General features: G+C 40.4%; 1 protein-coding gene across 2 annotated transcripts in view; it reads right to left on the reverse strand.

Moving 5' to 3' along the window:
• The window catches only part of LOC128019384 (mitogen-activated protein kinase kinase kinase kinase 4), a 79,850-nt gene that overhangs the window by 52,249 nt on the left and 13,042 nt on the right, over positions 1-14,559 (reverse strand). The gene's annotated exons all lie outside the window — the stretch shown is intronic.

The following is a 14,559-nucleotide window of genomic DNA, read 5'->3' on the forward strand; positions in this document are numbered from 1 at the left end:
GGCAACCTTTCTGTTTTTTTTTTAGCTCTGGTCTCTAAAATAAATATGGCAAATTTTAAAATCAGAACTTTAAATTTAAATGGCGCCAGAGATAGTCATAAAAGAATGATGTTATTTGAGTTTATTAGACAAAAGCAAATTGATATTGTGTTTCTACATGAAACACATAGTGATTTTAAAAATGAAACTGACTGGAGAAAAGAATGGGACAAATTGTCTTAAGTCATAAAGGGGTTGGAGTTTTCAGTGGAGGGGTTGCTGTTTTATTTTCAATTTTTTTTTACCTTAATCTTGTGTAGTTGATGAAATAATTGGAGGTCGGTTTTTAAAAATGTAAATATTTTTTTGAGAAAACTACTATGGTGCTTATAAATTTATATGCACCTAATTGTTGGCATCCTTCTGTCTTCGAGAGAAAATGGTTTAGAATCTGCACCCAGGTCAGTCTGTAGTTTGGCCAAGCCAGCGCAGTCGCCTCTGTGTGAGGATGGTGAACATACTTGTCCAAGTAAAGTCCAAGCTTCACTGCCATAGAGGAGGGTGCTCAAGAGACATGCTTGGTACACCTTCAGTTTTGTTTTGAGTGTCAACAGAGTGTTGTCCCATGCCCTCTTTGCTAGTCGAGCCATGGCGGTAGCTGCTTTGCCTATCCTTATATTGAGCTCTGTATCCAGGGATAGGTTGCTGCAGATGGTGGAGCCAAGGTGGGTGAAATTCTCCACTACCTTCAGGGTGTGGTCACCGATAGTGATTGCAGGAGTGATGTTGACATCTTAAACCAATATGTTGGTTTTCTTGAGGCTGATGGCAAGGCCAAACTCTGTGCATGCATCTGCAAAGCAGGTGATAAGTTACTGGAGGGCACCCTCGGTGTGTGCGGCAAGAGCAGCGTCATCTGCAAACAACATCTCCTGTATGAGTACCCTGCGGACCTTAGTCTTAGCTCTGAGGCGGGCGAGGTTGAAGAGGTTCCCATCACTCCTAGTATGGAGTCAGATCCCGTCTTCAGAGTTGCAGAAGGCATAGTGCAGGAGCAGGGAGAAGAACATGCCAATGACTGTTGGCACCAGGACACATCCCTGCTTCACACCACACCTGATTGGGAAGGGATCTGAGGATGACTTGCCATACTGGACTGTGCCCACTGTGTTTTCATGAAATGATATGATCAGCTTTAAGAGCTTGGGAGGGCATCCAATCCTGTGTAGGAGAGTTAAAAGGCCAATCGACTGACCATGTCGAACGCCTTGGTCAGATCTACAAAGGCAAGGAACAGGGGACGTCTCTGCTCACGGCACTTCTTCTGTAGCTGCCTAAGGGTGAACACCATGTCAATTGTTGACCGTTTTGCTCGGAACCCGCATTGCGACTCCGGGTACACATGATCGGCGAGCAGTTGTAGGCGGTTAAGGATGATACGTGCAAAGGCTTTCCCCGCAACACTGAGGAGGGAGATCCCACGATAGTTATTACAGTCACTGCGATTGCCTTTGTTCTTATAGAGCGTGAGGATCTTTCGAATTGAATTGGGCTCATTGGGCTCATAGCACTAAACATTCTATCTCTTTGGCATGACTTGACAGAATATATAGTGTTGAGCATCTTTTCAAATTTTGTTAAATTATTCCAGTGGGGTTTTCTGATCACAGTTTAGTTTTGTGCAGTGTTTTAATTAAGTTTGTAAAGTTTAAGAGTGCATACTGGATCTTTAATACTTCATTGTTAAGTGATAACCTATCATTTAACAAACAAATAATTTTGGGGAAGTTTTTAAACAGCAAAAACCCTTTCCTGGGTTAACAGATTAGTTATTGAAAAAAAAAGATTTTTAAACTAAAAAACATTATAAACAAATCAGGATATGATTTACAAAGACCTGATCAAATTGCAACCCTTTTAGGGGTTAGGTCAGTACGCTTTGCTAAGAGGTTTCTTGATAAATTGACTGAGATTCTAACTGATGAAGAGAAGATACTTTTAGAAGAGTTTGGTGCAGGGACTTTAATCCCTGACAGTAAAGATCTCTTTTCAGATATTGAAATTTCCCCTGCTATAGATGAGTCTTGTTTTAATAGCCCTATGTTAAACCTGGGAATTAATAAACATATAGATTTTTGTACAGTTGAAGGACAAATGCTGTATAAATGTATTGTGGAAGTTATTCATCAATAGAATCTAAGTATTAAAACAGACACCGTATGGAGAGAAAAATTTGAAATTAATTCTGAAATTAAGCCTGTTTGGAGAGCAATTTACAAACCACCATTAACTTGGCGATTTACAATGTCGAATTTTACATGGAGCGACTGCTGTGAATGCCGTTTTTATCTATTTTAAACCCCACTGTGAGTGACAAATGTCCTTTTTTTTGGAACGCGAGACCATATTTAATTGTTTTATGGAATGTAAGCGACTTCACCCTCTTTTTGACTTGTTAAAAGTTCTTTTTGATTTTTTTAACATTTGCTTTACAAAGCAGGATTTTATTCTTGGTTTTTTTATTGTCCAAAACAATAGTCAAAATGTAATGTTATTAATTTTATTGTGGGACAAGCAAAATATGCTATCTATATTACTAGCAGAAATATGATATGATATGAAAAGTCAGGTCAAGATGTTGTTTTTATTTTTAAAAATATGGTAAAAGCAAGTATCCTTATTGATTTTAATTTTCATAGATTAATGAGTACAGTGAATGTTTTTGAAATTCAGTGGTGTTGTAATGCTCTATGTTCAGTTGTTGATGAAAACATTGCATTTATAAGAGAGCTGATGTAGACGTGTAACTTATTTTAATTTCCTTTTTGATTGTGTAAAGTGTTGTAATGTTTGAAGCACAACTGTCTTAATAAATAGATTGTAAAAATAAAAATAAATCTCTCTCTATCTCTCTCTCTCTGTCTCTCTTTCCCTCCCTCTTTCTCTCTCTGTCTCTCTCTCAATGTTTGAGAAAATGGTTTAGCGATTTCTAATTATTGGGGCTAGCCCCCTTCAATTTTGTATGGCAGTTAGCGCCCTGATCAGACAAGAAAATATGTTGTGGTAGCCTACTATCTGCAGTCTGTAATGATATGATGTTAGCAAATATTAGCAATTTTTTTCTAACATTTTGAGTAACATGACCGTTAATATGAACTTAAAATTGAATGTAACAAAACAACTGATTAATTTCCGTTAAAATCTTTATTTATGCCCAAAAAGCTTACATGTATGTGTCTTTTTGATCACTGTAGCAGCCATTTTTCCGAGATATTTCATACCCCTTCGTTTGAAGGGCTATCTGGCCTTTCCCCTTACCCCTACCCCTCCAAACAAAAGAGAATTGAGACAGGAAAGGGGAAGGGCTAAGGGGTAGAATTGGGAATTTTTCAAGTATTATGAATGAAGGAGCAAGACTTGGACATTCAAAAACTTGAAAAAAAAGTAGAATGAGCATTAAATAATGGACCAATTTTGAAACTAAACTAATTAAGGCTATAGCACAATGGAGAACCCTCCACTGAAGATCTCCACATCACTTTGTACAACACTATTTAACACAAATATAATAAAGAGCTTTCTTCGCCACATTATGAAAAACTAAATCACCATAACCCCATATCTTTAGGGATCACCTTCAACTCAGGGAAGTTCTGAGGTGAAAAACCATTTACCAGAGCTACATTTATAAAAATGAATTCAAAATTAATTCAAAATGAAGGCAGGAGGAATGGCATCCCTAATACACTTAATTATCCTATCCAGAGCCCAGTTTGCCACTGACATTGTGTCAAATCAATTAAATCCATCACTTTACTGATCCCAGCACTTCCCAGATCCCAGGAAAAATGTTAAATAAAACAAGACAAACGTCTCTGGTTACTTGACTGTAACCCTGTCACTGATAACGTGCACCTGCAGGTTATAAATACACGTGAAATGGAAACATCCTCAGATTACCCCTTTGTCTGAAGAGACATCAAGACACGTCGACAGTGCAGCATTGAGGGGCAGCATCTCGTTCCCGTTTTTTCAGGGAACAGGGTTACAGTCAAGTAACCCGAGACATTCCCAATCAAAAGCTACTCTCGATGCTGCGCTCAATAGCGCTAATGGGAACGAGAATACCAACGCCGCCGCACTGTAAGTGTCTGGACCCCCAAGGTTGTGTAGTGTGTGCGCTCAAACATCGAAGAGGTCTCAGACATGACTCTGGGATGTGGACTCAAAGGCATGCAAGCCCTGAGTAGCATCGACATCCAAACTATAGAATCTGACAAATGTGTGCGGAAAGGATCAACCTGCCACATCACACACTTGCTGCAAGGGCGCACCTCTTGCTCAAGCCATTGAAGATGCAACCCAACTGGTTGAATGGGCACTAACTCCTAGAGGCGAAGTTTGACCACGTGCCTCGTAGACTAGGGCAATAGCAACCCTCACCCAATGTGAAACTGTTTGCCTGGTGGCAGCCGCACCCCTGACTGCGGCCCCACGGCATATGAAAAGCTGCTCTGACTTACGCCACTGACTAGTGCGGTGGAAGTAAATCTGAAGAACACATACTGGACACAGTAAGTGAAGTGTTTTCTGCTCTGGTTTTGTAAATGGCAGAGGACAGAAGTCTTTGGAAATGAGTAGGATGGACATCCAAACTATAGAACCTGACAAATGTGTGCACACACTTGAGCAGGAGCATCCCTCACCCAATGTGGAACTGTTTGCCTGGAGGCAGCCGCACCCCTGGCTCTGAGCCACAACTGAAACGATCTCATGTGCAGGAGGCCAAAAGGTATCACCGTGGATGCAGCTGCCATGAGACCTGAACAGTGACTTTCAGGCCTAGCTTGATGTTCTTTAGGATGTTTAGAATGGATTGACGCATGCAGGAGACAGCTGTGCCTGCATTGTGATCGAATCCCATACCACACCAAATATGTTGTCCTCTGAGCTGGAGAGAGAACGCTTTTCTTGGCGTTGAGTCTCAACTCCAGAGATTCAGATGTGCTAGGACGACATGCTGATGTCGAAGCGCAAGCTCTTGAGACTGGGTCAGATTCAGCCAGTCGTTTATATATATTTGCCCTGGAGTAGTAGAGGAGCCAGAGCTGCATCAATGAATTTCGTGTAAGTGCGGGATAACAAAGCTAGGCCGAATGGAAGAACCTGATACTGGTAAGCTTCGCCCCCGAAAACGAACCTCAGGAACCTCCTGAGTTCTGGCAATATTTCAAAATGAAAATACATGTCCATTAGATCTATGATTGGACGCAGACCCCCTTCTTTCTTGGGAATCAAGAAATACAGACTGTAATAGCTTGACTCTTCTGGAACACATTCTATGGCCCCTTTGACCAGCAGAGTCTGTGATTCCTGTTTCAACAGATATGCACGTGCGGGTTTCACAGAGGTGGAGACCATGCTGTTGAAACGCAGAAGACGATGTGCAAACTGAATCCTGTAGCCCTTCACTACAGTTCTTTCGACTCATGCAGAGATATTTGGCAGGAGCTTCTCTATGGCAGCTTCTCCAAAAGGGTCACTAATTGTGACACTTTATTTGTTTACAACAATCCATTTACACTTACAACGATATTCACGGATGTTTGTACTACATCGTCAGAGTTTTTGTTCATTACAGGATCATTGGCACTCTCACCATCTTTAGAGATAGGTGCTTCAATTTTCTGATAAGTTCCGTGATTTTTTTCGCCTTCATTTAAAGGCAGTTGTTCTGGAGAAGGATTAAGTTCAGTAACATTAATACTAGCCACATCATTTTCTGAACATACTAATTGTGTATGTCCATACTTCCCGCAAGTAAAACACCTCATTGATTCAGTACTGACATAAATTGTATATTCTTTACCAAACAAAGTGGTTTTCACTGAAGTATTCAAAGGTTTAAATTCAGCTTTCAGGATCATGAAAGTCTAAATGACATCACATGTTTGAGCTCCAGATTTTTTAATCCTATAGGGATCATTTTAATTGACCTCAATAGTTTATCATAGTGTCCTAAGAAATGCTCGAGTTATTAATTGGTGATGAATGGAGGTACATTCCAAAGAATAACCTTCTTAGATGGATTCGACAATGGTAAAACTGGTAAAAAGTATCCCTAACGGATAAACCAAATTCAACCAAATGCTTAACTAAACCAACCTCTCTCAAAAAAACGACAACCGCTTTATACATCCTTGATTGGAGTGATCTGTAGAGAGTGCTGAGCTCATGAGTGCTGGTGATGAGCCAATAGATTCTCAGGCATCAGAACTCCGCACAGCACAGGGGGATACTGGTATGCTGATAGAAGGAAGTGAAGTTCAAAATGCAGAAATGTTAATCCATGCATTTATGACTTCAAGGTTAGATTATTGTAATGCTTTATTGGGTGGTTGTTCTTAGTTAACGCTTAGTTAACAAACTACAGCTAGTCCAAAATGCAGCAGCAAGAGTTCTAACTAGAACCAGGAAGTATGACCATATTAGCCCGTTCCTGTCCACACTGCACTGGCTCCCTATCAAACATTGTATAGATTTTAAAATATTGCTTATTACTTATAAAGCCCTCAGTATTTGAATGAGCTCCTTTTACATTATACTCCTCTACGTCCGCTACGTTCTCAAAACTCAGGCAATTTGATAATACCTAGAATATCAAAATCAACTGCGGGCGGCAGATCCTTTTCCTATTTGGCTCCTAAACTCTGGAATAACCTACATAACATTGTTCGGGAGGCAGACACACTCTTGCAGTTTAACCTGTTAACTGTCACTCACGTTTTTGAAGATAGACTTGAATGTGCATGATACAAACATCATTTTTTTTAATTCATGACTGAAAATATTTTGTAACATGATTTTGATGTACCATTTACATGGTAATACAATGTCTGATTTTAAAATGGGTTTTAAAGGATGAATTTTGAAATTTTATGTTTTCAAGTGATATTTAACTTCTGATGATTTCTAAAATGTGATAGAGAAAAAGACAACGAGGAAGTCTTATTTTTAAACAAAGGTCAAAGCCCCTTTTGTAATGTAGATTTCTGAGGGTGCACTCTTTTCATAAATTAATCTATTACTTTTCCTACATAATTTTTTACAAAAAATATTGGTAAAATATATATTTGGGAGTCTTAGACCTTTCCAACGATATATAGTTTGTCAAGATTAGATTAGATTTGATTGTAATATAGTATAGTCAACGTGCGACGGGGTGACAATTAACAGGTTAAATCTAGATTAAAGACCCATCTCTTTAACCTGGCATACACATAACATACTAATATGCTTTTAATATCCAAATCCGTTAAAGGATTTTTAGGCTGCATTAATTAGGTAAACCGGAACCGGAAACACTTCCCATAACACCCTATGTTAAGGTGCTAAGTTCGTTTTGGTTCCGAACTACTTAGATGTCTGAGCCCGAAGAAGCCGTGATTGACACACTATGTTACTATGCTCACTTGATTGCCCTGTGCTAAACCATAAACGTATAGACGAATGTTGACGTTGAAATCCAAAGTGGTCCATTTATTTTAATACAGCATTGTCTATAGCAGTTTGCATCAGTGTAACAATACAAAGCGCCGCGCGCAAGCGGTCAAGAACCATTTGCCCTTCCGGGTCAAACACCTGTAGACAACATTGTATCTGCTGCCTTTATACCCGAGGCCAAGTTACAAACATGCGCCACCCAGTGTTAAACAAAGAAATTACAACCCAAATACAAAGCGGCATTTGGCTCTAACAACCTATGTACTTGCTACATCATTAGAAGAATGGCATCTACGCTAATATTAGTCTGTTTCTCTCTTATTCCGAGGTCACCGTAGCCACCAGATCCAGTCTGTATCCAGATCAGAGGGTCACTGCAGTCACCCGGATCCAGTACGTATCCAGACCAGATGGTGGATCAGCACCTAGAAAGGACCTCTACATCCCTGAAAGACAGCGGAGGCCAGGACAACTAGAGCCCAGATGCAGATCCCCTGTAAAGACCTTGTCTCAGAGGACCACCAGGACAAGACCACAGGAAACAGATGATTCTTCTGCACAATCTGACTTTGCTGCAGCCTGGAATTGAACTACTGGTTTCGTCTGGTCAGAGGAGAACTGACCCCAACTGAGCCTGGTTTCTCCCAAGGTTTTTTTCTCCATTCTGTCACCGATGGAGTTTCGGTTCCTTGCCGCTGTCGCCTCTGGCTTGCTTAGTTGGGGTCTCTTCATCTACAGCGATATCGTTGACTTGATTGCAAATAAATGCACAGACACTATTAATCTGAACAGAGATGACATCACTGAATTCAATGATGAACTGCCTTTAACTATCATTTTGCATTATTGACACACTGTTTTCCTAATGAATGTTGTTCAGTGCTTTGACGCAATGTATTTTGTTTAAAGCGCTATATAAATAAAGGTGATTGATTGATTGATGCAGACACAATATTACGAGCACCAACTTCACCACTAATCGCAGTTAGACAGTCCTCGACTGTTATGGATTCATCAGAAAAACATTTGCACCCATGCTTAGCGGTTACAGGAGCACAACCATCTGAATCAGTCCCTATTTTTTCACCACCCTTTGCGTGATAAAATCAACGACAACTAAATATAAACTAAACCAAAATATTTTGAAAACATTTATGAAAATAAAAGGTCTCATTGCACCTCATAAAAACATCGCTTACAACTTCAAACAAAGGTTGTAGTCTACAACAATTCATGAACACATGAAAAATGGTTTCTCTAGTAGAGCAAAAAGGACATCCAGAGTCAACTTCAGGGTTTAAAACTGAGACAAAAGCATTAACCGCAACAGCAGCATGAATGATCTTCCACTGTAAATCACCTGTTCTCTTGGTTAACGGTGGTTTATACAAAGAACTCCACTCAGGCTTTACGCCTTCGTCCAGTTTAAAAACATCACGCCAGGGAGTATCAACTCTTGCACTTAAGACATTTTTGCTAAACACTAAATGATGACACAAGACCTGTACAAAGATTTAGCAGAACTTTAAAAAAGTCTTTACACAGAGATGCGGAATTTAAAAAAGGGGGAAATAATCCTTCAACATTTATAGTCAAAGATAAACGAGGAAAAGAGTCTTTGGGATTTGCAACACAAGAACCTACACAAAATTCTGTTAACAATTCCATTTCAGTTGTTTCAAGAGCAGCTTTCCATTTTTTGGGCAACTGGTTAACAAGACGAATAGACCTGATTCCCAAGTGTTGAGCTAGAGCTACTTCATCCTTGAAATCTGGCCCCACAATGCTCAGTAGCTGACTCAGAGTGAGAACGTCATGTCCCACCAACACCCTACTGAGTCCAGGAAAACAGGAACTGTCCATTAAATCCAACCGGGCGCCATGGATTAAAGGCTCTTCCAGTAACCAGAAAAGAGAAGGTGAGCTATCTGAACGCTGGACAAAAAAGAGACTCCAAACTTTAAAAGTATTCTTATAAAAAATTGGCAACTTGGAGGTGTCCAGTTTTAGGGGATCCATTAGGAAAAGTGCTTTGTCAAGTCCCAAACCTGCAAAGCTCCGTAGAATCAGGCATGAAACAGCGCGCCAGTTACAGTCTGAAGGTCCATCCAGCAGTCTTTGCACAAACTGCAACCGAAAGGCTGCAATCCTGCTTTGAAGATGCATTAGTCCTTGTCCACCCTCCTCCTTAGGCAAAAACAATACATTTTGTGAAACCCAGTGTAACCTATCCCAAAAAAAGTTCACCATGAGAGTCTGAATTTTTAAAAGTAATTGCAAAGGAGGATCTACACAGGCAAACCTATGCCATAAGGAAGACGCCACCAAGTTGTTAACAATTAAAATGCGTCCTCTATATGATAATTTTGGAGACAAATGCTTCCACTTGTCTAGGCGTCCTTTGACTTTTTCAATTAAACCTTCCCAGTTTTTCTATACTACTGTCTCCTCACACAGAAAGACCCCCAAATATCGAAATCCTTCTTTTCCCCACTGTAAACCAGAAGGGAGTTGTGGTTTTCCACCTTCCCAGCTTCCTATCAGAAGGGCTTCACTCTTATTCCAGTTTACATTAGCGGAAGACAAGGTTTTAAAATCTCCAAGCAATTCGAATAAAACCTGCACATCACTTTGCTTACTAATCATTACTACTAAATCATCAGCATACGCTGATAATGAAAAGTTGCAATTACACGATGGCAAAGAAATACCTTCAAGTTTCAACGTAATTTGTTGTAATAAAGGCTCTATGGCCAAAGAATAGAGCATACCAGAAAGGGAGCACCCCTGTCTAATACCTCTGCAGGCTTTAAAAGGAGCACACAAACCACCGTTAACCTTGAGAATGCTCTGAACGTCACTATAGAGAACTTTCACCCGATCTATGAAGGTTTTGCAAAAACCAAAGGCTTCCAGAACTCTCCATAAATAAGTGTGCTCAACGCGATCAAAGTCTTTCTCTTGATCTAATGATATAAGGCCATAATCTAGATTTAGCCTCTTAGAGACATCAAGAAGATCACGAATCAGAAAAAACATTATCAAAAATTGACCTCCCGGGGACGCAGTATATCTGATCAGGATGAATTACCTGGTCCATAACCTCTGCCAATCGATTTGCTAAGACCTTAGAGAGCAGCTTGTAGTCGCCACACAGGAGGGAGACCGGTCGCCAGCACCTGATGTCCGTCAGATCACCCTTCTTGGGTAGGAGAGTCAGGACCGCTCTGCGGCAACTTTGCATTGCCTTCCTCTGCCACTTGAGGAAGATTTTTTTAAAAGCACTGTCACACCTATAATCTGGACTCATTTCAATTTTATATAAAGACTCATAAAAATGAGGTGCTCTCTTACAGATATCCTTAGGGTCAGTCAACAATGCTCCAGATTCAGAAAATATGCATGAATAACTCTATTCTGTCCATTTTTCTTTTCCTAGCTAAAGAAAAACCTTGATGGTACATCCATTTCATTTATGCTTAGAAAACGTGACCTGACCAGAGCACCCTGCATTTTAAGCCCTAAAAGGTCAGATAGCTGAGACTCCACCTCAGGCAAGTGAGCCAATGACTGCAATTTTAAAATATCAGTCTCTAGCCTTAAGAAAGTTCACCTGAATCCCAGGATCCTTGTGGAACTCTACAGCTGTAGCATACTCACGAACTGCATCTCAGTGTGGTACAGCAATCGCTCCGCATCTGACCGCAAAGCAGGTCCACTCCAGCGGGTGGTGAAAACTGCTCAACGGATCACCGGCACCCAGTTAACCTCCATCGAGAACATTTATTACAAGCGCGTCTGGGCAGGGCAAGAAACATCATCAAGGATGCCTCTCACCCTAACCATGGACTCCTCACCCTCCTTTCATCCGGCAGGCGTTACAGGAGCCCACGCTCTCGAACTAGTAGACTCAGGAAAAAGCTGGTTAAATCCATTACACTATAAACTGTCTAAAACTGTTACTGTACAAGCACAGTAAACTATTCTACAAAAATATCATTCCACTACTGTTATTTTGCATATAATTGTTAAACAATACTTTTGCACACTCATTCAACTGTATTTATTATTACTGTTCTCAAGTTACTGCTATTCATAATGTATATATAATCCTTCTTTGCTCTGTTCATAATGTACATACAATCCCTACATTGCATTCATATTTATATTCTGTATATATTCTGCTCAGTACTGTATATAGCAACTCCACTGTACATTCTGCATATCATAGCTTTACTTTCTCTGCACTTTTATGTATATAAAACACTATATTCTTGCACTTCTGGTTAGATGCTAACTTCATTTCATTAGCTCTGTACTTGTACTCTGCATAATGACAATAAAGTTGAATCTAATCTAAGGAGCTCAAACTCAGGGTTATCTCTCTAGTGACGTTCTGAGAGTATTGTTGGCTTTATTTTGACTTTCCCAAAGTCCCACCATTGCTGCAGTGTTCTAAAAGAATTCTTTGTAGTTTTAAACATGCTCCAAAAATATTTAAAAATTTCCCTAAAACACTTGTCGTCCAATAAAGTGGTATTTAAGTGCCAAAAGGCACTCTTTGGCTTGATAGAATTTAAACAGATACCACACTGCACCATACTATGATCTGAAAGACCCGATGGAATAATAAAACAGCTCTCAACAATACTCCCATGATGTTTAAAAACATAAAACTTATCCAGTCTTGCTAAAGAAATTGTGTTACCACGAACATGAGACCAAGTGTATTGCCTTTGCTCTCCATTAAGCTGCCTCCAAATATCAATTCATTCATGTGTTTTTTTAACTGAACAAGACGCTGACGTGAGGGTACATGAGGTTCCACATGATTTCTGTCCAGATTAGACTCTGTGCAATTAAAATCACCACCCAAAATTAAATACTAGTCAACAGCAACATTTTGTAAAATAGAAGACAAAGTACTTAAAAAAGCATTCTCTCAACAGCTGAAGTTGGTATATACACACAAATAAAAACAAAGACAACATTTTCAAAAGAGGCTCTTACTTTTAAAAGTCTACCTTTAAAACCTCTTCAACCTGATAAGAGTGTGGCATCAATCAATCCTTTATTTATATAGTGCTTTAAACAAAATACATTGCATCAAAGCACTGAACAACATTCACTTGGAAAACAGTGTGTCAATAATGCAAAATGATAGTTAAAGGCAGTTCATCATTGAATTCAGTGATGTCATCTCTGTTCAGTTAAAGGGATGTAACCCTTAGCCAAGAGAACAGCGACTCCAACACTAATTGTGGTATTGTGACGTAGAACAGCAACCCCATTCCATTCCACTGCCCAATCAGCAGCATTAATAACATCAGTTTGTGTCTCTTGTAACAGCATAACATCGATTTTTTTTTCTATTTTTTTAACCTGTAGACCTCTTTATTTGTAAAGGATCCCTCCATCATGAAAGCCTTAGTATTCTCAACAAACTGCTCTGTGTTAGGAAAAAAATTCATCAATGCACACACCCCTCTTATTCTTAGTAGCTCTAAGAAACAGTTTAATATCATCAACCTCGTAATGACCAGAAAAATCACTCTGAGAAAGACAAACACTTGAATCAGATGATGTACTATCACTTTCCGTATCTTCATACAACTCACTTTTATCTGATTTTTTTGCGTGTCTATCAATCCCAGTTCTACCAGGCTTCCTCCTCTTTAACGGGACTTTAAAATCTGCCTGCACTGTTTCCATTGGAATGACGTCACCTACGCTCTCCACAGCAGGCTGCAGCTCAACATCGAGAGCATCGTTTAAATGCTTCTCCGTCTCAATAACGGCTCCCCCCTCCTGAACATTAGACACAACTAAATGTGGTTTTATTAACAAAGTTCGGGAGAAGCACGATCAGATAATCATCCAATTTGGCACAGGTGCATCTCGTTTAGCTAATCATCTTAAATAGCACGCAAGCGTATATATATATATCCAGTCTTCCTACCTCCTGTCCCACGACAGTTTTTCGGCAACCCTCCTCCACCCCAACTCCTCACTTCTAATCTATTTATCCCAAATTAGGGATAGGGGGAGTTATTTAGGTTCGGGCTATGCTCCGGGCCCGGACCCCTCCCCCAGGACAGCACGCCAAAATATGCCTACTATTTGCCTTCAGATTAGATGTAAGGGTGAACTCGTGAATGTAACATCAGTAACTGTGCTTTCAGGCGCAGGTTCTTCAGTTACAGCGATCGCAGGAACACCATCACTTCTATCCTCTGAGACGTGTAATCCTGTCCCTGTCGCTGACCCACCCGGAGTCTCGTCAACCGGCTCCGCTTCAGCACTAACGACATCGCATGTTTACCGAAGTCACGTAAATGATGTAATCATAGTCATCCGCCCGAAAGTGCAAAGACAGATCCATATCAGCATCATCATTCACTACCATGTAGACGAACCGCCTAAATGAAACGACATGCTTCAATGAAGGCGATCCACCACCGATGGGATCACAGGGATCTTTTTAATGGGAGAGACAAGTTTTCCATACCGAGACAAAGCCTTAGCTAGTATCTCATCAGTTAAAAACGGCGATACATTAGATAGCATGACTTTCTTTGAAGGTGTAGAAAGCAGATCGTCAACAACTATTCCTGCCCTAACTAATTCATTAGCCTTTTCGACAGTACTGAAAAATACCACAGTGGCATTTCATGCCCAACTACCTCTCCCACTGCAAGACAGCACTTCTCTACACTAACCGCGGACGCCACTTTCACGCCATGACGCCTGGTCAAAGAACCCAAACAACACCGTGTGTGTGGGGCCGCCATGCTCCCGGTAAGGTGGCATGCAGCCCAAAACAACTACAACAAACCCCCCAAACCGCACAAAAACAACAATCAAACGAAAGACCAGAAAATTAGATTCACTCGACTCACCGAAGGACTCTCACCCACACGCTCTGCACACTCACGCTCGCACCGGAGGTGACAGAGAGTGAGAAGAATGGGAAAGACCTCCTGCAGCTCTGTCGAAGCCTGGGTCTGTATATCATCAACGGTAGGTTACGAGGAGACACTTTAGGGAGATTCACATTTTGCTCACCTCTGGGGAATA

This window comes from Carassius gibelio, chromosome A9, assembly GCF_023724105.1.
Source record: "Carassius gibelio isolate Cgi1373 ecotype wild population from Czech Republic chromosome A9, carGib1.2-hapl.c, whole genome shotgun sequence".
Taxonomy (NCBI): domain Eukaryota; kingdom Metazoa; phylum Chordata; class Actinopteri; order Cypriniformes; family Cyprinidae; genus Carassius; species Carassius gibelio.